Raw genomic sequence first — 24,709 nt, forward strand, 5'->3', positions numbered from 1 at the left:
CAACTACTGAACTCCATGCACCTAGAGCCCGTACTCTGCAACAAGAGAAGCCACCACAATGAGAAGCCTGCACAGCGCATAGAAGAGTAGCCCCCGCTCACCGCAACTACAGAAAGCCCGCGTGTAGCAATGAAGACCCAACACAGCCAAAAATAAAATAAATACATTTATTTTTTAAAAAGTGGATGTATTTAAAAAAATCCAAAAAGGTCCTACTGTATAGCACAGGGAACTATATTCAATATCCTGTGGTAAGCCGTAATGGAAAAGAATGTGAAAAAGAATGTATATAAATGTATAACTGAGTCACTTTTCTGTGCAGCAGTAATTAACACAACACTGTAATTCTACTATACATCAATAAAAAATAAATTTTAAAAAACTGCCATAAAAATCACCACAGAAGGGGGACTTCCCTAGTGGTCCAGTGGTTATGACTTCGCCTTCCAATGGAGGGGGTGAGGGTTCGATCCCTGGATGGGGAGCTAAGATCCCACATGCCTTGCGGCCAAAAAACCAAAACATAAAACAGAAGCAATAAATACTGTAACAAATTCCGTAAAGACTTTAAAAATAGTCGACATCAAAAAAAATCTTTAAAAAAATCACATAAATCAGAAACAAATGAAACATAATAAAGTCCATACATTAAAAATAAAGAGCATGGGTTCTGGTCACATCCCAGCTTCTCACTCACTTACAGCTGTGTAATTCTGGGCAACTCACATAATGTCTCATCTATAAATGGGGATGGTAATAGTTCCCTACCTCATAGTGTTGCCGTAATCCATAAACACGGTTAAGTGCCTTGGTAAATTGTTTGATGCTCTCTGGTTATTGTGAATTAAAATATGTCAATGGCTTCTGGCCATACGATTTATAATAGTTTGACAGTTAACCAAATGGTAAAACTGTTCTATTTATTATTCCCATCTCTTTTTTACCCCTTACCCTGTTTTGTTGTTTATGTTTTCTCCCACCACAGAGTGTTAGTTCCAGGAGAGTAAAAGCTTTATTTTGTTCACTGCTGAAAGCAATAGCACCCAGAAAAGTACTGTACATATGAAGCCCTCAGTAAACACTAGCTGAATGAATGGTGCAAACTGTCACAAGGAAAAATACACCAAAACTTCCATTATAATAAAAAAGTATAGATAAATCTTTCTCTAATGGCTTCCAGTCAAGTACTTTAAAACACCATATACTATAATAAAAACATAAGTAATTTATTAAAATTTGAAGGCAAAAACATAATTTTAAAAGATTTTAAAAGATTTAGACCTATATTAGGCGTGATGGAATATGGATGCTTTCTGGAAATTCACAATCAGATCCAAGAGTATCACTTTCAGAATGTTCTAGTAGACTGAGTTTACTTTTAGTTGTCTTTGAAGAAACAGTCTCTATTGTACTCTTTCTTAACAGAAATGTGTTTTTTTGAAGACTCACTTCTAATTGGTTCATTAAGCAAAGAATTATTTTGCCCAATTCCTTTGCTTTTCTGCTTTACAGGTGAGTCAGAGCAGGAATGCAGGTCCTTCCCAGGTTGTTTCTTAGCAGAGTAGTTTTTGGTATATTATGCTCTGGTCATTTTCTCTGAAGAAGACCTGCTATTTCTAGGTAATTCCTCTTCTTTTCTTTGACTTCCAGTTCCAGAAATGACGTCTGTTGAAGGAGAACATGTTCTAGCAATGAAATCTTCAAAAGACTCCTGCCGCTGCTCTGTGACTGCGACCCCCAGGTTGTCTTTGGAAGTTTCTAAGGCCTCCTGAGTAGAGACTGGAACATGGAAGGAGTTGAGAGGCAAAGGAATCCCAGCATCACCTGTAATTTTCTGAAACTGGAGGGAAAGACAAAAGACAAGACAAAAATTCAGTGATGAACAAAGCCAACCATTAAAAAGTAGAGTTCAAAACTTCAGTGTTACTCTGTGATCTTATTATTAACACAGTCAATTGATTCTTCAGAAGATTTCAGAGCCACTTTTTCTCTAATTATATCCTGCCAAGTGATTCTCAGCTTAACCTAGCTATATCCAAGGCTGTGTCCGCTACATTTTCAGACTTTGGTGACTGGGGTAGTTATTACCCATTTCCTTTCCCTCACTAAAAATAAAACCCTACTCTGTAAGAAAATTAATTTCTTTGCTATCCTCCAGGCTCATGTAAACAGTATATAATATAGTTTGTGACCAGACTGTGTTCTCAAGCTGTCAGTTCCCAAGACCAGTCTGAGATTGGCTGAGCTGGGCGAAGGGGGCTCCAAGTGAGGCTGGAGGAAAAGCTGACAGGTTTCCCCTCCCATTCCCATGACCAGGTGAGTCACTATAATACCTTACGTATCAGCTATGTCAAGATTACTTATTTTAAAAATTAGTACGTGTACCTCCATTAGTGTTCCTTCATTATTAAGCTGACTGCATACAAATAGAAACCTAGATAAAATATGAATAGAACAGACATTTATACAATTTAAAATTTGGAATATTTTCTGTAATGTTTTCTTTCTTCATTAAGGAGAGTTTGCTTTAACTCATACATTTTCTAAAGAACTTCCAGTTTTCTTATGTACAACAATACAGTATCATGAAACGGGCCCACATTTACTAATCTCAGATTTGGAAAGGACTCCAGAATCTTCTAGCTCCCGAGCATGTGAACTATTAGAGACTGACCATTATTATTTTCTCTCTGACTTGGTCATTTCCTTTTTGCTAATCACTCTTAGAATCCTTAAGTGCTGTCCTCTCCACTTACTTGGAGATTTTGCGTTGGTCCTGGGGCACTCTGCTTTGATTCTGATTTTTCTTCTTCAAGTGCCTTTTTTTCTTTAGGTGGACTACTAACAGTAGAATTCATCTGGGGACGACCTAGTAAATGAAAATCTGACTGATCTATACCAGCCATTGTGGCTAGCTGCCCAAGCCTGGACCAGAGGAGGAAAAGAGAAAAGACAAAGGTTATTATAATCACAGAAGAGCAGTTTAGATTTCCCCAGACCTACAATCATGAAATACTTATAAAATCTTAAAAGCCAACATCCTACTCCAGACTATAAGCCTCTCTCTCCCTCAAATTCTCAGCCCTTTCCAGATTCATCCTCTAGGAAACATCCCACTGTCTCACTAGCAGCTTCAACATGTACCACGCACCCCGTTCACTGCCAGTCACACCTCCATTCCCACACTTCTTTACCACCTTTCCTCCAGTTTCCAAGAATGTGTTTGTTCCTTCCTTCCCAACACCAACTCATTCACTGACAAAACACCACTCCATCAACTATCAATCTCCACTTCCCTCTTTCAGCAAAATTGCTCACGGTTGAGAACCACTGACCTATATCTTCCCTGCAGATTAATAATAATTTTTATGTCTAAGACAAAAATAACTTTAATTCAAACTTATCAAACAAGCAAAGTAAATGAAAGATAGGAAAATTCTTACCCATTCCCGAATATTTTCAATGAAAGCTGCCTTCAATTTAGTCTTTACAAAAAACTGTACCTACTAATTACTCTGTCTACAGGTTACTCTTTTATAATGGGCTCCCCACTCTACCAAAACAGGCTCCCCTATTTGCATTTCTTAAAAAATTTAATTCCTCATTTTAAAACGTCAACTATATTACCTATAATTACACTAAATTTGGCTAAATATGGCCACGTAAGTGATGAAAATTGCTCCAGTTCCTCAGCAAACTACCATTATAGTCGCAAAGAGAAGAACGCCATGAAGAGAAATGAACTAACCCAGCATCTTTAAGGAGATCCAAGAAAGCATGGAACTTCTGAAAAGAATTCTCAATGCTGCCCAAAACACCTTCATCATCCAGGATCATGCTTGTCAATGAGTGGACATGAAGGGCTTCAGACAAAGAGAAATTTACATTTCTTAACTGGGCATTTTCATGTTCCAGCTATAAAAGAAGACGGAAAATGTCTGCATGATTTTTTCTCATTGTCATCAAAAGTAGTCTTGTCTAGTTTCAAGTAACAAAACTAAAACTCTCAAAATGTAATTAATCTGTAATTAACCTAACTCTCCACCAGTAAAGACAGAGACCATATCACATAATAACAAAAACCCCAGGCACCCAACAAAGTTTCCTATATAACGCTTAGGTGGTATATAAATAAACCAAAGTTATCATTTTATTAATGATCTTTCACAAAAGATCACATTTCTAACTGGTTAAATTCATAATGGAGCCTCATTCCACATTAGAAAATTACCTGCTTTAAGTTTCCCTTAAATTAGAAAGTGAATTATAGAATCTGATCTGAACAAAACATATTACAACTCTGCTGAATGTTAAGAATTAACTTTAGTGAGCAAAATATCTAATGCTTACGTTTAAAAGTCCTAAATTATACCCAACCCAATTTATTAAATGTACGATCACCAATGTTTTCTTTGGCTCCTTCAAAATATTCACTCCCATGCACTCTTCCCCTTCTGCTCATCACCTATGCACTTAAAACCCCCTATAAGCTCAACTCCAGTATTTCTCAGAAAGGCTGTTATGTTCATGATGCCCCTTTTGCCTTATATAAGCAGGTGCTCACCATTTATTGAATGAGTGTCCGCCAATCCAGTGGATGCACTTTGAAAAATTCCTGCCTACACTCAACCTCTGATAAAGTATATTTACATAGAACATTTTAGATTATGCCCTGCTTTCATGCACATTACCTAATGTAATTCTTATAGTATATATTTTTATCTTTCATTGCATTCTTAGAAGTTTTCCAATATCTTAAATTTATTTAAATGATTCACTTTCCTAATTCATTGCCAGGAGAGTCTCATCATGTCTTTTATGCTACTGTATATATAGTATATGCACAAAAAGTGCTTTCTTGAATCAAAGAATCATGAACAGAACATAAGCTAATGTCATAAAGCGCGCACACACACACAAACACACACACACACACACACACACAAACGAGATTTTCACATTTTTAAAAACATGCTTTCTGGAATATAGATCATATGATCACTAAATACCAGTAAATGCAAAAGTCCATATGATACAACCAATTTGCAACATATTACAGTTTTAAAGTTTACAAGCTATGTGTATATGGATTAAAATCAAATCAAAATAAAACCAAAACACTCCCAAAAGTATAAGAAATTGTTTACTTCATTGACTCATTTATCAGCCTTCAGTCTTATTACTCTTTCCTCCTTTAACTGCTTTAGGCACTCCTCCAGGTTTTCCTAAACAAACAGAGTAAATGTTATAACTAATTCGTAGTATAATATCCAAAAGCCTTTCCAGCTATTGGTCTCATCAGGATTTAGGGGCAGAGCCAGAAGTGAACTCAGATTTTAGTCTGCTACTGGTAATATCATACCATGCTAGTGAAATGAATTATCAAAATCTATCAAATTAGCATAGTAAAGATTTATTTAAATTCCACTTTTTCCAACATAAATTTGTGGCAGCCCATCATAAAAGGCATATGCGTATAACATAGCAAGTCAGAAATAAGAAGACCAAGAAAGAAAAATTCTATTTTTATTTGTGGGTCTCTTTATAGCAGGAAGTCCTATTAATGAACATGCTTAGCATACCTGAATTGCATAACTGCAGATTCAAAAGCATGTTTTTAAAAAGTAATCACTTTTAAAGCAATTTACAGTCAAGCACTGTTCCTGGAGTTCCCTGGGTATCAAATAATCTAATCATCAAAACACTAAGAGGGGGCTTCCCTGCTGGCACAGTGGTTAAGAATCCGCCTGCCAGTGCAGGGGACACAGGTTCGAGCCCTAGGCTGGGAAGAACCCACATGCCGCGGAGCAACTAAGCCCGTGCGCCACGACTACTGAGCCTATGCTCTAGAACCCACGTGCCACAACTACTGAAGCCTGCGCGCTAGAGCCTGTGCTCCGCAATAAGGGAAGCCATCGCGCCGCAACGAAGAGTAGCCCCCGGCTTGACGCAACTGGAGAAAGCCTCTGAGCAGCAACGAAGACCCAACGCGGCCCAAAATAAATAAATAAAATAAATTTATAAAACAAAAAACCCTACGAGGAAAGAACGATCACTAACTCCATGTTATTTTACAGATGAGGGAAACAGAGGCAGAGAAGTAGAGTAAGTAGAGCAGCACAGCCAAGGTCACACCACTAAGTAGCAGAGCCACACCGTGGACTCAGGAAGCTGGGTGCCATTCCTGCTCACAGAGGCGGTAGTCTTCCCATTCACGAAGGTCACTGAAATAAAATGAACACTGATAAACTCTACTAGGAGTTTTAGGAACTAAGACACTTTGGTCCTTGAAGTGGGGACACTGCTTGCAATAGGCAGAATTCTAACAGAGCCCCTAAGACTCCTACTTACTGAAGTACACAAACCTTCCACTTATCCAATCAAACTCTAAATCTAGGTGCTGTAGTGAAGGGATTTTGCAGATGGAATTAAGGTTCAAAATCAGTTGATTTTTTTAAGATAGGGAGATTATTCTAGGTGGATATGGCCTACTCAGGCACCCCATGAAAAGGACCTGAACTCTTCCTGAATTGAAGTACAAAAGGGACAAGAGGGAGACTCTCCATTGCTGGCTCTGAAGAAGTCAAATGCTGCAGCAGGGAAGGCAAGCGAGAGGCCTCTAGGAGCTGAGACTGTCCCCCGACTGACAGCCAGCAAGGAAATGGGGACCTCTGTCCTGCAACTGCAGAATCTGAATTATGCCAACAAGCCGAAGAAGACTGGAGGCATTCTTTCCCAGAGCCTCTGGATGCTAACACAGCCTGACTGACATCTTGATTTCAGCTCTGTGACCCACACAAACTATGGTGAACATCCAACGTTTGGGGCTCAATGTCTTACACTTAAATTTCACGTGCTTTAACACTCTCAGGAGGGAACTCACATGTTCCCGTGTGTATCTGAGCAGGAAACCCGGTCACGCTGTGCCTGGACTTCTGACCTGCAGAACTGTGAGCTAGTCAAATAGGTACTGTTTTCAGTCAGTAAGAGTGTAGTAAAAGAATTAATATTCTACTCAACCTCCAGGTTCGTGAACAAAATAAATGACTGTCATTGTTTTAGGCCACTGTTTCGGGGTGGTTTCTTATGCAGCGATAAACAATCAGAATACCTATACTTATAAAAACAGTATGGTATATTTATACCTTTTAACTGCTCTGAACAATCACTTAAAGAATGAGGAACTCTATTATATGCCATCATTGGGAGAGGAACTGGTATCACTTTCTGGAGAGTAGCTCTTGGTACCTAACAACAATCCTACATCAGGAGTTTACCCTAAGGAAATCAAAGATGTGGGCAAAGATTTATCTACCAACATGATGTCATAAGATTGTTTATAACCAAACCCTAGAAGAAAGCTAAGAGCCTCCAAATTGGGACTGGTTTAAACAAAAACAGCTCACCGTCTGAAGGAATGCGCTATGAAGCCACTAAGAAAAGAATGACAACAGGTGTCAACCAGAGTTAATGAATGGGCTTCAGGAGTTCTTCTACATTCATAATGTATCTGTGCGTTTTTCCTGGGAGACGGTGCATAAGCTTAATCAAATTCTCTGATGTAGAAGAGTATTTAGTGACATGGCAAAATATTTTTGATACTTCTTTAAGACAAAAGAGCAGATTAGGTGTGTGTACATGCAGAGGTGCCTTTTATTTCCTTCAATGAGTTGTTCATTGTTTTCAAAAATTTGCTCAACGAACATATATTTTTATATTCAGATCATGTTTAAAAAACTGACAGTCTAAGAACTTCAAATTCTTTAATGTTTCATTACTAAAGCCAGCCAAGTTTTCAATGGGGAAAAAGGGGAAAAAATTGCAAAATTCCTCTACTTTCAATATAATGGTTCAATAAATCTTCTAAAACCGATTTTAAAGAAATTCTAAACAAATAATCAAACAAACAAAAAAACCCTCACCACAGTCAGAGGAAAGTAGAGTAAAACATCCTGACTGGTTCTAAATAGCACATCAAAGTGCAATTACATGGATAGTTTCTCCCTCTAATGGAGGGAGTTAGTACACAGTATTAAATTTTTGTGAAAAACTGTGTCCTCTTACTACAAAGTATTCATAATTCATGTCCCTTACATGGAAATATGGAACCAAAAAAGTTAGAAAGTAAAATTGCTTGATATTCTATTACTTAAGTAAGACTAATGATAAGGCTTTGGAATAATTTTCCTTCCTGTCATCTGCTCTCCTTCCTCCCTTCTGTACACCGGCTAGGGTGATTTTTCTGGGACAAAGCTCCCATCGTATTGGATATCAAATTTTATGTTCACCTTTTCTCCATTTAACATTGAAATCAATCATTTCTCATATAATCAGGGGATTCATAACCTTGATTTTTTTGTGTGGGCTACAAAATATTCCACTGAGTGGGTTTACTGGTTAACCATTTTACACATTTAAATTCTTTCCAACTTTTCAATATTATCAGACAAAATAACCGTTTTTATGCATGAAGGCTTTTTTCCATATTGAGAATAACGTTCTTGCAATAAATCCATAAAAATGAGTTTCACGTCAAAGCAAATGAACATTTTTAAGGCTCTGAGATACCTATCTCCAAACTTCTTTCCAAAAGATGTCTGAGATTTTATACTGCCACCCATCAGCGATGTATCACTTGGTATATAACCTCTACTATAACTGTTGGCTTATTTCCTCACTTAGAGTGCAAGTCATCTGAAGATAGGGGGTGTATTTTATTGTTTATTCCCAGCACCTGTGCCTAGCACAACATAGACGGTCAATAAATAATTGCTTAATAAGGAAAATCCCTGCCAATACAAGATGTACGTGTGTGAAAGACAGACTGTGTGCTTTTCTCTAACTGGACAGATGAAAACTTGTCATCTTCTTTAATGTGCAATTTTTTTGCTTATAATTAGTAATTAAATTTCTCTTTTAGATTGTATTGTAAAAATTCAGACTCTGAGGCAAATGGGCCTGGCACTACCCATTAGCTATATAACCTTGGACAAGTTCTATAACTCTAGGCCTCAACTTCCTCATCTATAAAATGGAGATAAGCTCCCACATCACAGAGCTCTTGTGAGGATTACATGAGTTAAAACACATATAAAATTAGAAGAGTGCTTGGTACACAGCATATGTTCAGTTAAGGCTGAATGAATGAACATGTGAACGCAAGCAGTAGTGAAGGGCTTAAAATGAAATAGTCTCATCCCACTCCCACATCCAGCAGTCAAGAAGCGACCGATTCTTTACTCAGGTTTTTAATTGTAAAATACGATAATGTGTACTGAGAAGTGGTCAGGACAAAATTGTCAATGTGACAAATAAAAAAAGAATACTTACATAACCACTACTCGAATCTGAAAGTATTGATACTTGTCAGCATCTCAAAACCGCCCCCCCATATCCTTTTCTCATCACAATCTCCTTTCCTCTTTCAGGTTGAACACCATCCTCACTTCTTGACAATCATTTCCTTTAACCTGCATGCATCCCTAACAAAAGAGTTTAGTTTTGTCAACATCTACCTTTATGTAGAGGATCATAGTATATGAAGTCTTTTCTATCTTATTTCTTTCTCTCAACATTGGTTTAAAAAATTCACCCACATTGCTGCCTGTAGCTCTAGTGCATTCAATTTTATTGCTGGATAGTTTTCCCACTGTACGAATACACAAAATTTATTTAATTTTTGACTCTTAATAGATATTTGGTTTGTTTTCAGTTTGTGCTAATGCAAATCATGGACAGGAATCCTGCTGTACTGGTTATTCTGATGCATTTACACAGGGCGGGGGTGAGGGCTGCTGGCTCACAGGCTATTTATATACCTTCAGTTGATGGAGAGTGCTAAATGCTTTCCAAAGTAGTTGTGTCGATTTATACTCCAGTATAAACAGGGTAGAAGATTCCCATAGTACTCCAGGTCTACAATACCTGATACTACCACACTTTATTTATGTATTTGTCAAACTGATTGGCATGTAGTTTCATTGGTTTTGACTCACTTTTCTCTTATTACTTAATGAAGTCGTACACTTTTCTCTGTTTACTGGCTGTTTGGATTTCCTTTTGTATGACGTTTACGTCAACTATTGTTATTTTTTATTATTTTTAAATTATTATTTATTTTTGGCTGTGTTGGGTCTTTGTTGCTGCGTGCAGGTTTTCTCTAGTTGCGGCGAGCAGAGGCTACTCTTCATTGCAGTGGCTTCTCTTGTCGTGGAGCACAGGATCTAGGCACGCAGGCTTCAGTAGTTGTGGCACATGGGCTCGGTAGTTGTGGCTTGCAGGCTCTAGAGCACAGGCTCTGTAGTTGTGGCGCACAGGCTTCGTTGCTCCGCGGCACGTGGCACCTTCTCGGACCAGGGCTCGAACCCGTGTCCCCTGCCTTGGCAGGCAGATTCTTAACCACTGCGCCACCAGCGAGGTCCAACTATTGTTATTTTGAATTCTTCTCCATTTCCAAGTAACACTCTTACATGACTATTTTCTCACTAAATTGGAGGCATTATCTGTTCATTTCCTATTTTACTAAGTAAGGGTTTAGTTCCTTTACACTGTTTCCACACTGCTTAGTAAAGTTATGTCATCATTAGTTTTCCACTGCTCAGGATCTCTTTGACTTGTAGTGATATACTTAAAAACCTAAATTGTTGATCAACTATAAATTCTCTCAACGTCACGCTTTGTAAAATGAGGACATTCATACCATCTTTCCTTCTTTCTACCTCCTGTCTACCTTCCAGACCTAGCTTTTACATTGTCAAAGTTGAAATTTATATTCTGTTCTATGTGCAGTTAAGTCTTCTGTTATTTGAGAGTCAGTAGGGAGTAAGGTTTAAGAGAACAGGCAGAGAGCCTAAACTCAAAGCCTCGATCCAACCCTAAATTAGGTACAGCCTGGGCAAGTTCCTTCCCTGTTTTAGCTTCCTTTTCACAAAAGTGGGAATGCGGCTTCCCTAGTGGCGCGGTGGTTGAGAGTCCACCTGCCGATGCAGGGGACACGGGTTCGTGCCCCGGTCCGGGAAGATGCTACCTCCCGCGGAGCGGCTAGGCCCATGAGCCATGGCCACTGAGCCTGCACGTCCGGAGCCTGTGCTCCACAACGGGAGAGGCCACAACAGTGAGAGGGCCATGTACAGAAAAAAAAAAAAAAAAAAGTGGGAATGATATTAGCACCAACCTCATAAGGCTATTCAGAGGATTAAATGAGTTAATATATGCAAAAACACTTAGAGCCTAATATATACTAAGTACATACTAGTACACAATACATTTCAGTACATACCAAGTTAATACAAATACATAGTAAGTATAGGTTAGTTATTTGTTATTACATGCAAGTTGACAATAAAACCGGCAAACCGAGACAGTATTGCCATTATTACAATTACATTAATATTGCCCACTGCAGATGTACTGTCTCTGTGTATAGACTACACCTCGTTCCATACTGTGTCAGTGTCACTGCCCTTGTGCAGGGTGACCACATACCCCAAGCCGCCTTGGGCTGTTCCAGTTTATACCTGTTGTCCTGATGTTACAGCATTAGAGCACCTCCTTACACTATTGAAGTGTTCTGGTGTGGACAACAAATTAGATAGGTGGTCATTACCCCTGTGTGTCACTGAAAAGGGGGACATCTATAGTGTCAAGTTTAAGTGGATTCATCTATAGTGTCAAGTTTAAGTGGTTAAAAATCAACCATAGCTTAGTTTGCTTCAGGTTTATGTCCGTATAGCCTTTTCTCCTCTGGAGTTCAAGTTCCTTCTCCTCTTCCTCTCCCTCCTCCCTTCCAACAGTGCCTAATAGCTAGTAAGTACAATATGCCTCAAGGTGTTTCTAAGCTCTCAATCACACAATCAATAGAAGCGTCTCCAATCTAGACTATCTGCTCTCTGCACTGAATCCCCTATTACCCTACTTCTTGGTTTATTGCCTCATATTGCTGGATTATTTCTATAAATAGCTTAAGGTGTAGCACAGGAGGTCAATTTTTCAAATATCTTTGTGTACAAAATATCTTCTTCAGCCTCCACTTATGACTGATAGTTTGGCTGGATACAAACCCCTAGGGTGAAAATTATGTGCCTGAAAAACTTTGGAGGTATCTTTCTAATGCCTTCCAGGATCCATGGTGCTGATGACAAGTATGATAAAGTCAGATTTTAACATTTTTTTTTAGGTGACCAGTACTTTTCTCTCTGGAATGGATGTATCCTCTCAGTATTTTATTGTATGTTAATTTATTTTTTCAGTATTTTAATGTTTCACAGTGAAGGATGCCTAGGTATGAGTCTATTCCTGTTTATCTTGCTCAAAAATTGAGTAACTATTTTTAATCTGAGGCCTGATGTCTACTTTCAGCTGTGGGGAATTTTGTTGCCCTTTGATAGCTTCCCTCCATTTTTTTTCTGGGTCTGGAGTTTCCAATAGTAACATGTGGGATCTCCCAGATGCAGCCTCTCTAACATATTGCTATCACATTTTCCACTGTGTCTTTCTTCTTCATATACTGAGAAATTTTTAAAATTGCTCCTGAATTTATTTCAGCAACTGTATTTTCATTTTCAAGAGACCTCTCTTGCTTTCTGACCATTCTCTTTTTAATTAACACCCTAGTCTTATTTTATAGTTGCTAGCTCTTTTTAAACCTCTCTCAGGATACTAATTAGGGATTTTTCTTAAATTATTTTGTTCCCTAAATTGTCCCTGGTCCTACCAGGATATGTTTTCACTCTTTTTTCCCCCTCTCTCATGTTGTAAGCTTTAGTCAACTATCAGGCAAATGACAGTTATTTTCTATTGAAGAATGAGTGCAGAAAGCTCCCTGAAGTCAATGACTGATTGGTTTCTTGTGCAGGAAAAAGCGGGGAGTAACTGTAATAGGATCTCCCCCAAACACAATTTTCTAGGGTGTAAAAACTCACACTAGCTGCCCTAGTTCTCGCCAGTTTCACTGTTTTCAAAATGAAATCATCTCATTTCAGGAGTGTGAGGGTGGGGCTGGGAGTCCACTCCTCCAAACACAACCCTTCAATGAGCTCCCCTATTTCAGTCACACTTTTAACTAACTCCACCCTCTCTCCTACATGCCCATCTGAGCATGGGGCTACTTCTGCAGGTGGGGTCAGAATCCTCCTCAGTTGCAGGTGGTCGCTGTGCATATTCTAGGTGATGCTTTTCCTCTGTTCTACTGCTTCAGTTTCACACTCTTCCACTTGTCTTCCGTCTTTCAAAACTATGTTGAAATCTCTTGATTGTTGTGGGCTTATATACTTAAACACTTTGATACCATCATTGTAGTGTCTCGTCAAAATGGAGAAGAGCTAAAAGGGTTCTCAGTGCCTTCTGAATCTGCTATTCTGTGGTCCCAGTGTTTAAACTTCTTGGTCTTCCCCAGTGTCTATCATTGCTTTTAGAAATACAATCTCCTGGTCTACTCATGAAGGAAATGAATACAACACATCTAAAATGACAAGGAATGCGGGTAGATGCTCTAGGGTCTTCTCATACTCTGCCATTTACTAATAAACCACTACATGCTACAAATTGTAGGTGCTCATTTATAAAACGAAAGGGGGTAACTCTACATGAACTATAGATTTCTCCTACTCTAACATTTCATAATTTTCTAAGTTCTTTTCTTAAAATTTCTCTATATTATCATTAATTTTAATTAAAAAAATAAAAATCTAACTTTCTGTTTTGAAAATCAAAGAGTTAATTCCCATAGTCCTACAATAATGGGATAATTAGTTGTGAAACTGGTCAAGTTTCATACGAAAAGAAAATCATATTAAATAATTTTAAAAAATTAAACATGGACTTTGTAGCACAAAGACAAGGTCCCCCCCAAATGGTGTTCCTTTATTTACTAGAAATGTTCAGCTCTGCATTAAAGTTGAAATAAAATAAATATATTATTTTTGAGGTGCAAAAATTTCTTATGAAAATCAATTTTTCTTTTCTGTCCATACAAACAAAAGTATGGAATGACATTAGAGGTCAGGTTTGTTTGGGAATATAATGTAGCTTCTTGATATTTTTTATTTTAGGAAAGGAGAATATCAAAATCAAAACTTTTTTCAACTTTACTTTTATTTAAAATGAGGCCATATTTTCCTCTTATTAAAACAGAGTTCAACTAGAACTGTCAATTTTCTCATCTGTAAAACAAGAACCCTGAATCAGCTGATTAGATTCATTCAGAACTCAATTTCTTTATCTTATGATCACTACGGTTCTCCCTAAATCTAATATACTAAGGTTCTAAGGAAAGGAAAATATATTACTAACGACATGCTTTGATTTTTATTTCTTAGAGTTCAAATGTCCACCATTCACCTTGGTCTAAGCTTAAGGAACCATTCAAGGGGATACAATGAAGATGGGAGGAGAAAACAGAACCCTCACACAAGCTGTGGCGTGTTGCAATCAGGCTGCTTTTTGAAAAATAATCTTCTCTAAAGCTTTAAAGTGATAACTTTGTACCTGCAATGCTTCTTGTTTCAAACTGATTTTCTCTGGCTCTTCCTGAACACTTTCTGAGGAATCATCAACCTCTTTGATTTCTGAGGAGGAAGGACTCTCTACTGTCATAGTCACAGGAAATTCTGATGGACCTGAGTGTCACAAGAAGAAGATAGGAAACCACAGAGTTGTTAAACTAAAGTGCAAAGAAAGAAGACAAGATTGTATAAAAGACAACACAAGCCAGATACCAAATATCCAAATATTAGAGGACATTTAACAAAAGTGATCTGAGGTATCATTATTTATAAACGTCTCTCACTGCTCCATGGTCTAAAAGAGGCAATGACTAAGTAAAATTACAGGAACTTATGTTTGCTATGTTACTATACAGACCTCTGTTGTACATGGTTAGGATTAGTAATGGGAATTGCCCATATTATTTTATTAAGCTTCTTTCACAGAAGCCAAGTGAAGATCCAAGGTAAACATTTTTTCTCAGATCAACTTTATACTGCAAATGAAAAATTTATTCTTCACCATCAGATACAAACAGTCTGGAAGAAAATGTAGTTTTACAGAGGAAAATATATCAGTAAAGGGACTGATAAAGAATCAGAAGAATAATCAGAAAGTCAACATATCTAAGCTGGGAATAATAGATGTTAGAATTTATAAAAGTAAATCACATACACATACATAACTAAAACTGACCCATCAGAAATTTCATCTTCTCATCACCCTTAAGCCAAAACTAGGGTAACAGTAATACAATTCTCCCATCAAGATTCACTGCCACTGCAATGCTGTTCAACTGGACATTTCCAAACATTTAAAACCTGGCCTGGCCACAACCCCATAAAAGTCTACAGATCATAAAGAAGTGTGCTGGGATTATATAACCACGCAGAAGACAAGTCACTAGGACATCATTTTGACAACAAGCAGCAAACCCTGCAGCATAGGAAAACCCTAACAGGAGAACGCGGTACACACCCCTCTCTCTGGGCATGCAAGGGCAGGACTGACACCCAAGATGCTCTTCTCTCAACCTCAGCAGTGGTGCCTTTCACAGAGCAACTATGCAGTCTCCCAGAACCACTGGGAAGGAGAATCTGATACTGACAGTATTAGCTTGCCATGAGGCCATAAGCTAGGGAATGTGTGTGGCCTTGGTGAGAGAGCAGAGGTTTGGGAGATGTTGCTTTATATTGGCTTTCAGATCAGGAGTTTGTACACATAGCCTGCAAACAACGTTTCTTGCAAACATATGAACGTTCTTGAGTATGAGAGCTCCATGTGAGGGGTCAGAAATGGCAGTCAAGTTCGTTTCACGGGTAACAGCTGATTTGCCAACTGGACAACAGGCTTCCTTGTTTACAGACAACCACAAGGCTGCCAGTTGTGTGCCAAATCCACACAACTACACCGTTGCACTGGGAGAGCGACCAAACATGTTTTACATGATTTATTTCAGAGAGGGAAATGCTTCTTGTAAGACTCTGTCCGTTTAAAAAGCAAGAATGACCATCTACCTTTCCCAGTTCAAGCCCTATATATCATAAATATGATAGCTAAACACCAGCAACTGATTACATACATCACGAGCTTTGATGAATGGAAAGCCCCTAAAAAGATATCAACAAAACAAAGTTAGATCTTGATGTAAATATATCACCAGTTAAACCCAGTTAATACAACTATTTAGTATTATGTACAGTATCCATATAGAATTGTGTATAAAAATAAATAAGCTCAAAACAAGGACCTGGAGGGCTCTGCTATGGAGAAAACTGAACACAATTCAGCCGGCTGGCTTGGTAATAACTCTCTGAACTGCTGAGAGGCCCCTTCAGTTCCTATGTTCAGGATGCTTGAGATTTCAGTCTCACTTCTTTAAATGGTGATATTAATCATTCTCTAATTTACCACCCTGTATGAGGAGGATGGACCTGAGATTAAGTGTCTCAGGAAGAAGATAGGAAACCACAGAGTTGTTAAAGTGCAAAGACTGGGGATTCAACACTATAGTTTATGCAACAGCAATTCACATCCCCATTTGGTCATATTCTTTCTACAAAACAAAAGATGCACTCACATGTATTAAAAGACAAAAATTAACTGCCATCTGTATCAATATGTTAATGTGCTTCAATCACATATGTTTTCATGAAAGTTTAAACATAAAATCACCTTTAAGATCTTGGCCATGTAATCTGCTCCCTGCCATGTCAAATTATACCCCGTGAAGTTTACTGTCTTAAGAGTGATAGAGTTCTTTATACCTTGACAAGTAACTAAAAGGAAAAAAAAAAAACGACACACACAATAAGATGAAGAGCCTATACATTTGTCAATCTTCACTTATTTGCTTTTCTTGAGTCAATTGGAGGTTTACAGCCACATTCTTAAAATCATTAACTACAATATTCCCAAACAGGTAACTGATGAACTGATGCATTCTAAAACTTGTCAGTAACAAAGTGTTATTCCAGTTTACAGCAACAGTTTAATTCTATTCAGTACTAAAACTGAATACACTGGATACTGCAAACTTTCTTCCCAACCACTCAGTAAAGTACTACATACTTTTGAGACAAAGGAAAAAAAAGAAAAACCTAAAGAGCGTAAGACTTCCGATTTTCATTTCCAATGATACATGCCAATCTTGATGATCAATCAGCGATGTAAATGTCAACTATAAACCCAGTATTTTATTAGCTGCTATGCAGTACACTAGAGCAATAGAAGAGGGAGGACCTCAAACCCTCTGTTCCCTCAAATTGAAAGGCAGGCTTCCTTACCCCTTCAGGCCACTACTGGACACAGGGAAGGCACACTAATGTTTCAGGACCCTAATCAAGAGTCACCTGCTTTGTGATTACTTCCATGACACACCCTCACCGACACCACTAAATTTGCTGCTCCTATGGGACGTTACATGTATTTCCTATTTAAACACATACCAGAGTGCATTATAATTATGATTGCAGATAGATGACTTTTTTGCCTTTTTTTTTTTTTTTTTTTTTTTGCTCTATGCGGGCCTCTCACTGTCGTGGCCTCTTCCGTTGCGGAGCACAGGCTCCGGACGCACAGGCCCAGCAGCCACGGCTCACGGGCCCAGCCACCCTGCGGCATGCGGGATCCTCCCGGACCAGGGCACAAACCCGCGTCCCCTGCATCGGAAGGCAGACTCCCAACCACTGTGCCACCAGGGAAGCTCAACTTTTTTGCTTTTTACATCTTGCTATTACCCTTCCCATAATATTTCTTGAAGAGAAACCATAAAAATATAAACAAACACAAAAAACAGAAAATATACAAAACATGTGGTTTGTGGCTTAACACAAACTTAAATAAGATTAATTCTGACAGTATCCAGCATGACAAACTTCCATGGTACAAATGAGAATGGACCAAGGTTTGAGCAGGTACAGGAGACAATCCAGGCATGAACAACACCAAGAAAAGGTAGATGGGAAAAGGTAGACAGACATGGTGAGTAGGAAATCACGAGACCAGTCCGATGGGAAGAGACTTAAACAAGACTGAAACTCACTTTCTAAACCTCCATCTCCAACTGGAGAATTCACAGGACACAGGTGCACCAAAGAAGCCAATTATTCAATCCCTTTAATGGGGAGGAACAGTTTAAACTTTTTTTGGTTTCGTTTGCCCCAAAAGCACCCCAAAAGCAACTATCAAATGTTGGGAGGACACAATGAAGGCTTACCTTTGTTAACATAGTTAAGTCTCTCTCTCTCACAACTAGCCCACTTAGCTCCACGTTCCTTAGCGCACCCGACGCACTTACACAGCATTTATGAGCTTTACACAACTGGAAGGTCACATCTTTATTCCATATCGCAGGAACACGACTTCTGTAAACTATATTTCTGTCACAACCTAAAGCAAAATTATTGTAAAATGAGTGATTTAAACCATACATTTTATCATCATTAAAAAGTATCTAAATAAAAACAAAAGCATCTGCTCTGTGCTAAGGATTAGAAAGGACTCCTGCCCTTAAAGCCTTCATTAAGGAGGGACATGTATAAACTCAAAATTTCAATCACATGAGATAAATAAACGTAACCTTTATACGCAGAGGTTCCTATGGAGGCAAAAAGTTATGTCTAAGTGATGGCTTCATGGTAACCCTGAAGTACAATCTAGAAAGATGAGGCTATGCAGAGTTGGAGTAGGAGGTGCATTAACTGCAGAAGGAACATCTGTGAAAACATACTCAAGCCTGACTCCTGCTGGGCACTGTAAATTCTGCAGGTGGGGATGACTACGGGCCAGGGGTCCAAGTACAAGTAGAGACAGAAATGAAAATAGAGATGTTGGCCGAAGCAAGCCTGGGAGAGAGCATGGCTTGTACCCCACAGGTGATGAGGCCTGGGGCTACCACTGGCTGAGTAAGGGTGCCTCCGCTGATTAGGAAAAGGCACCCCGCTGCTGAAGGACCAATTAGATTAAGGGAGTGATCACAAAAAGCTCCCCTTCTTCAGGGCAAAGAGCCCTATGAGGCTTGGCCAAACACAGTTCAGACTACACGCCTCTGTGCAGAGCACACGCTGGGCGGCTAGTATGCACTAACTCTGTGTGGGCAAGCCATTAGCAGCATTATTTTAAGCACATCTTTTTATGGTAGAAGATCACTCAACACGAGTAGGCAGATGAACTTAGAGGAACTGAACCAGGGGCTGCAAAACCACCCAGGAGTTTCTGCCACAGTCTGGGCAAAATGTAATATGGATGAAGAAGCAAATTTAGGAGAAGGCCAAAATCTACAAGCTGGACCCATTGGATGGAAGACATAAAGCAAGTTCAGTGAAGGAACTCTGAAGAGAATGGGCTCTACAATAAATTTTTCTTACATTCAATGTAAAATATTAGGCAAAATTAAGTACCGTGGCCTTTCAGGTCCCTTCCAGCTCTAATTTCTTTTGATTTCTAACTTACTACTCTGGTTAAGTAAAGTCCCTTCAGAGGTACAGAACACTTCTTATACCCGAATGGGATGCAAAGAATAATCTGACTTCTCTTCACCAGGGGATCAGCTGAACTGTCGTTGCAGAAGAGATAACAGATGGTGGGAACCCCAGATCCTAGAAAAGGGCCAGGCACATGATAAGTATTCAGCTTTTCGAAAACAAATGAACAATCATTTCCTCTCCTAGATCTTCACACCTTTCCTCTGCTGGCTACTTTCTCTCAGCTTATAAACATCCTCAAATATACCCACTTAAAAAAACTCTCAGACCTATGATTCTTTGGATATTCTTGTGGATAACCTAAGTCTCTACCATGCCTTCAAACACCTGTCCTCCCAAAAGCCCACATCTGTACCTTGGGCCCAGACCTGTCTACCAGGCCCCTCTAAAGCACTGAAGATGAAGTAAGATCCTCTCGCCACCCCCAATCCCTTTCTACTGTGCTCTGTATCTCTCAAAAAGATGCAGCTGTAAACTGTCACCCACGCTTGCTGCCCTCCCTTTTCTAACTGGTCACCAGGCCTCACCCATTCTCTCTCAGATCTGCAAAACCCGGTCCCACCTTTTATAACTTAAGTGGGACCCTTAGATTACAATTCACCCTGCACCCAATCAACTGCCTTCCACATGGAGGTCCAAGTGAGCCTCTAAACCAGAATTCCATTTCACTGTTCTTTGGTGTTTCCCGCAGCCTTCAGGATAAACATCCAAACTTCTGACAGGACAAACAAGGCGCCTTTCTGTTGGGCCCCACTAAGTTTCCAGTATCGACTCTCATTTCTTTCCCAAACCCTGAGTTCCAGTCCTGTATATTAGTTTTGCCATATTTTCTTACATTTCTCAAACTTCAGCACACACTGCTTTCTCCTGCCACCCCAGGAGCTTCTACATATCCTTAGAAAGGATGGCACTTCCTCCAAGAATCCTACCCTGAACTTTCCCTTCCAAGTTTCTGTGCTCTGCAAAGGGGAAGGATGGCGGGGAGGGATACATTAGGAGTTTGCATTAACATATACACACGACTATATATAAAATAATCAACAAGGACCTACTGCATAGCACAGGGACCTCTACTCCACACCCCGTTACAAACTGTACGGGAAAAGAATCTGAAAAGGAATGGATATATGTATAACTGAATCACTTTACTGTACACCTGAAACTAACACAATATTGTAAATCAACTATCCTCCAATATAGAATAAAACTTAAATTAAAGAAAAAGAGAGATTCTGTGCTCTGTAGCAGCAGAACTCACTTCTTCCAGAGCACTGACTCCTGTGCTTGTGTTTACTTGCTGCCCAGTAGAAGGGAAGATTACCTAGGGCAGAAGCATCGTCTCCAGCAGCCCTTGGTTCTGACAACTCATTCATGTGCCAGGATACTTTACACACATAACCTGCTTAATTAATTCTAAGAACCCACAGAAAGAGTGGTTTTTAATGTCATTTTACAAGTGTGGGGGTTGTAGTGCAAAAGAAACCTGTCCAGGCCACAGAGAGCATCAGCCCTGGAATTCAAACCCGAAGCTGCCTTGACACCGGTGCTCTTTCCACTATATATGATACACCTATTGAAAAAAAATTTTTTTTTCCTGAGCCCTGTTTGAATGGAACGAAATGAAGCTGGGATATATCCATTTCCTAACCGCTTTGGTGTGTACCAGGCAAAGTCATTAAACAGACCAGGTAACATCTGTGCAACAATTAACGATACTCCAAACTGTGCTAAGTGTTCTACTTTGTAGAGTCTAGAAGCATTAACACAGTGCATCCTTGTAACCGCCACGGAGGCTGGGTCCTGTTAAGCCCATGCTACAGATGAGAACACTGAGACCTTGAAGCCTTAAGGCACTCGGCCGGGGTCACCGAGCTGGCAGGAGTCCTAGGCCGCACGCCCCGTCTAGTGCACGCACACCCGGGCACTGGGCACCGGTTCTAGTGCCCACCCTCCACCTTTAACCATTTAAAACCCCGCTTCTCAGCGCCCACACGAGGGCCCCTGGAAGCGGGAAGTACAAACCTGTCTCGACAGGCCGTGGCTGGAAGAAGCTCTGGATACAGATCAGGGGCAGAGGGTGCTCAGGAGCGGCGCCCAGTCTACCCCGCGGAGGCGGTCGGCATTAAGTCCAGCAGGCCCTCCCTCAGGGAAGCCCACACGGAGGGCAGAGGCACTGAGTCCTGCAGCGCGCACAGGTCCTCAGAGCGCGAGAAGGAGTCGGCCGCGCTGCCCGGGCACAGCTTCACCGAGTGATCAGGGCCTGAGCGCGGCCTCGGGGACGCTGGCTGCAGACAGGATGCCCACATTCGCCTGGGGGCCCCGGCTCGCCTCCCGGCCCCTCGGGCGCCCACCGCCCGAGGGCTGCGGCCCCGCATCGTGCGCAGGACCGGCGTCGCAGCCAGAAGACATAGGGCCATGGGCCCCAGCTAGGCCGGGCCCTCCATGCCGCGCTCCGGAGCCCACGCGCGCCCTGGTGTTGGCGCGGGCATCAACTGCCTCCCGAGCCGCGGGGTTGCGGTTTAAGCCTCCGGGCGGGGCCCGTGGGGGCGGGGCTCGAGGACTTCCGCGCGCTCGCCGTGCGTCTGCACGCAGACCCGCCTCCCAAGACTACGCGGCCTGAGGAGCAGCACGGAGACCCGCCTCCATGACGATGCGGCCTGAGGAGCGTGGCGGCAGCTTCGAGACTAGGGCAGCGCGATAGGTAGGCGGTGTGGAGGGTTTCGGGTACGTTTGCTGACTGATCCAAACAAAAGTGAGACATGGTTGTATCAGCGCATTTTAAAAGTAGTTAAACTCCCTCAAAGTGTCTCTGCTCGCCCCGCCCAGGAGAGAGCGTGAACTCCGTGAGGGACACAGGAAAGGCTGAGTGAACGTCTGCCTGTGGTCCCTTACCTGGTGCACGGGTGTGTGAATTTCTGCGGAGAGCTCTTAATTTCTGTCGTTTCTGCTGACTTGACACGGTGGTTGGCAAACGGTGACATATTCCGTGCATTCAGGACATGATCGTGGTTCCTAATAATCACTTTGTTTTGTCCTGACACCTCCACAGAGAATTTACTACTGAATATCCACTTTAGAGAAGAGAAACTGAGGCGTAGGAAGTGAAGTGACTGAGTAAGAGGAAGGACTCAGACAATTGGTGTTAGTAAATTAACCCTGCAAGGAGGCCGTTAGCCTGCGGTGGCTCTAGCGATGCGGCCGCCCACTTAAACCAACCAAAATCTAAGCCTGTCAGCGGCTCAGAGTGACGAACACCGCTGAGGACACCCAGTCACAAACCACCAACTAGGCGTTAAAGCCATAGCAAATCACTCGTTTCCTTGCTTTGCTTCTGCCCTTTTAAAATAAACATCTCTGCAGCTCCTGTGGCTGGAGTGCTCCTCACCTCTTCCGCTATGTGGTGCCTGAATTGAATCTATTTTTGCGCACATAAAATGTTAAAATTTTAAATATGCCTCAGTTTGTCTTGTAAGATTGGCCGTAGAAGTTGGATTTGTGTCCAGTTTCTAGAGCAGTGGTCGTCCTCTGGTCAGGCCTTAGGCGTTACGTGTACAACGTTCCTCTTCTACCACCACCTTCTGGATGCCTCCACCCGTACTACCAGCTCCCGCGCATCAGATCCCCTAGATGTGGTCAGCAATGGCTTTTATATGCAGCGTGCTCACATTATAACATCGCAGACACTCCTCCGTCCTCTAGCCAGCGTGTGAAGTGAAACATTACCATTCCTATTGAAGAGTTTCTGGTGTGACCACTTTCCCAAACACAGCCACTCCCCAGCTGACCCTGGGTAACCACTCTTCTGAACTTGGTCTCCATCACTGGCATGGATGTCTTTCTATGTAGGCTACATTTTTAAGTATTTTTAAGCTGCATATCATATTCTATTTTGTTTTCTCTTGTTACTTGCTTTATTTAGTGTTATCTTTGCTAGGTTCAATCCATGCTGACACGTAAAGTTCTGTCTAGTTCATGTACTTTCCTCGCTACGTAGGATTCCCATATAGGGAAATACAATAATTTATATGTGCATTTTCCTGTTGATGGACATTTAAATTGTTTCGAATTTTAAGTATGATTTCGTTTTAAAAAAATTTTATATCCTTTTTAAAGGTTACTTTACATTTACAGTTATTACAAAATATTGGCTATATTCCCTGTGTTGTACAATACATCCTTGAGCCTGTCGTACACCCAGTAGTTTACATCTCTCACTTCCCCACCCCTGTATTGCCCCCTCCTCCCCCTCCGCACTGGCAACCATTAGTTTGTTCTCTATATCGGTGACTCTCCTTCTTTTTTGTTATATTCGGTCGAATGTTGTATGTTTTAGATTCCATATATAGGTGATATTCTACAGTGTTTCAGAGTTCAAAAGACTCTCACAACAGAAGCCAAAAGACAAGAGCCGTTTTACATTGATAAAAAGCATTTTAACTATGTAGAAGCAGAAAATGAAAAGAAGGAACTTTGCATTACATTTAATAAAAGCTTAGGGAGATCTTTGTGGTATATTAGTGAAATTATTTGTGGAAATTTAGCCATGTACATTGTGTTGGAGAGGCACCAAGAGTTCAAGAATTCTCACAATTTGAGTACACAATTGCTTTACATATAGGCATGGTGGCATCCATTTACATAACAATGATTTGGAGGATGTTGTGTTAGTCAGCTCTTGCTGTGATAATGCTTTAGAACAAATCGACCCAAAACTCAGTTACATAAAGAAGAATTTATTTTTCTTGGACCTATTGGCTAGCTGCAGTGGCTCTCTTTTAGACCTCTAGATGGCTGGTTTTGCTCTGTGTTTTGGGTCAGTTTGAGGTCTGTAACACACATCTTCCTCTGGAGCCCAACTATAAGGCCGCAGCTCCCAGGGCCTGTCTTCTCACAAAGTTCACTGAAACATAAGAGGTGAGCCCAACTGCACAAGCCCATTTAAGGCCTCTGCTGCTCATTGAAGGCCATCATGTCTGCTCACACTTCATTGGCCAAAACATGTCACAGATCTAAGCTGTATTTAGAATATGTGTATTTGTTTAAAGTTGGGTGCCCTCACAGAAGAATATTGCCTTTTGGACAGTGTTACCTTAGCATTTTCACTGGCATTTGCAAACGTGATAAACGCCGTGTGCACTTTTTCACCTTTGAGAACTTTTTGAAATTGTGGGACCATTTCTATTGGAAAAGAGGAAGGTACACTTTAGAACTCAACTCTAGTTATGGCATTGTTGGGAGAAGAA

The 24,709-nt window shown here is 40.5% G+C and overlaps 1 long non-coding RNA gene and 2 pseudogenes across 1 annotated transcript in view; 1 reads left to right on the plus strand and 2 right to left on the minus strand.

Moving 5' to 3' along the window:
• The window catches only part of LOC137210248 (UDP-N-acetylglucosamine--peptide N-acetylglucosaminyltransferase 110 kDa subunit-like), a 100,017-nt pseudogene that overhangs the window by 44,913 nt on the left and 30,395 nt on the right, over positions 1–24,709 (plus strand).
• The window catches only part of LOC137210268 (uncharacterized), a 291,880-nt gene that overhangs the window by 22,676 nt on the left and 244,495 nt on the right, over positions 1–24,709 (minus strand). The window lies entirely within an intron of this gene.
• LOC137210679 (centrosomal protein of 78 kDa pseudogene) lies at positions 1,206–1,903 on the minus strand (annotated as a pseudogene).

The sequence above is a fragment of the Pseudorca crassidens genome, chromosome 17 (genome assembly GCF_039906515.1).
Source record: "Pseudorca crassidens isolate mPseCra1 chromosome 17, mPseCra1.hap1, whole genome shotgun sequence".
NCBI lineage: Eukaryota > Metazoa > Chordata > Mammalia > Artiodactyla > Delphinidae > Pseudorca > Pseudorca crassidens.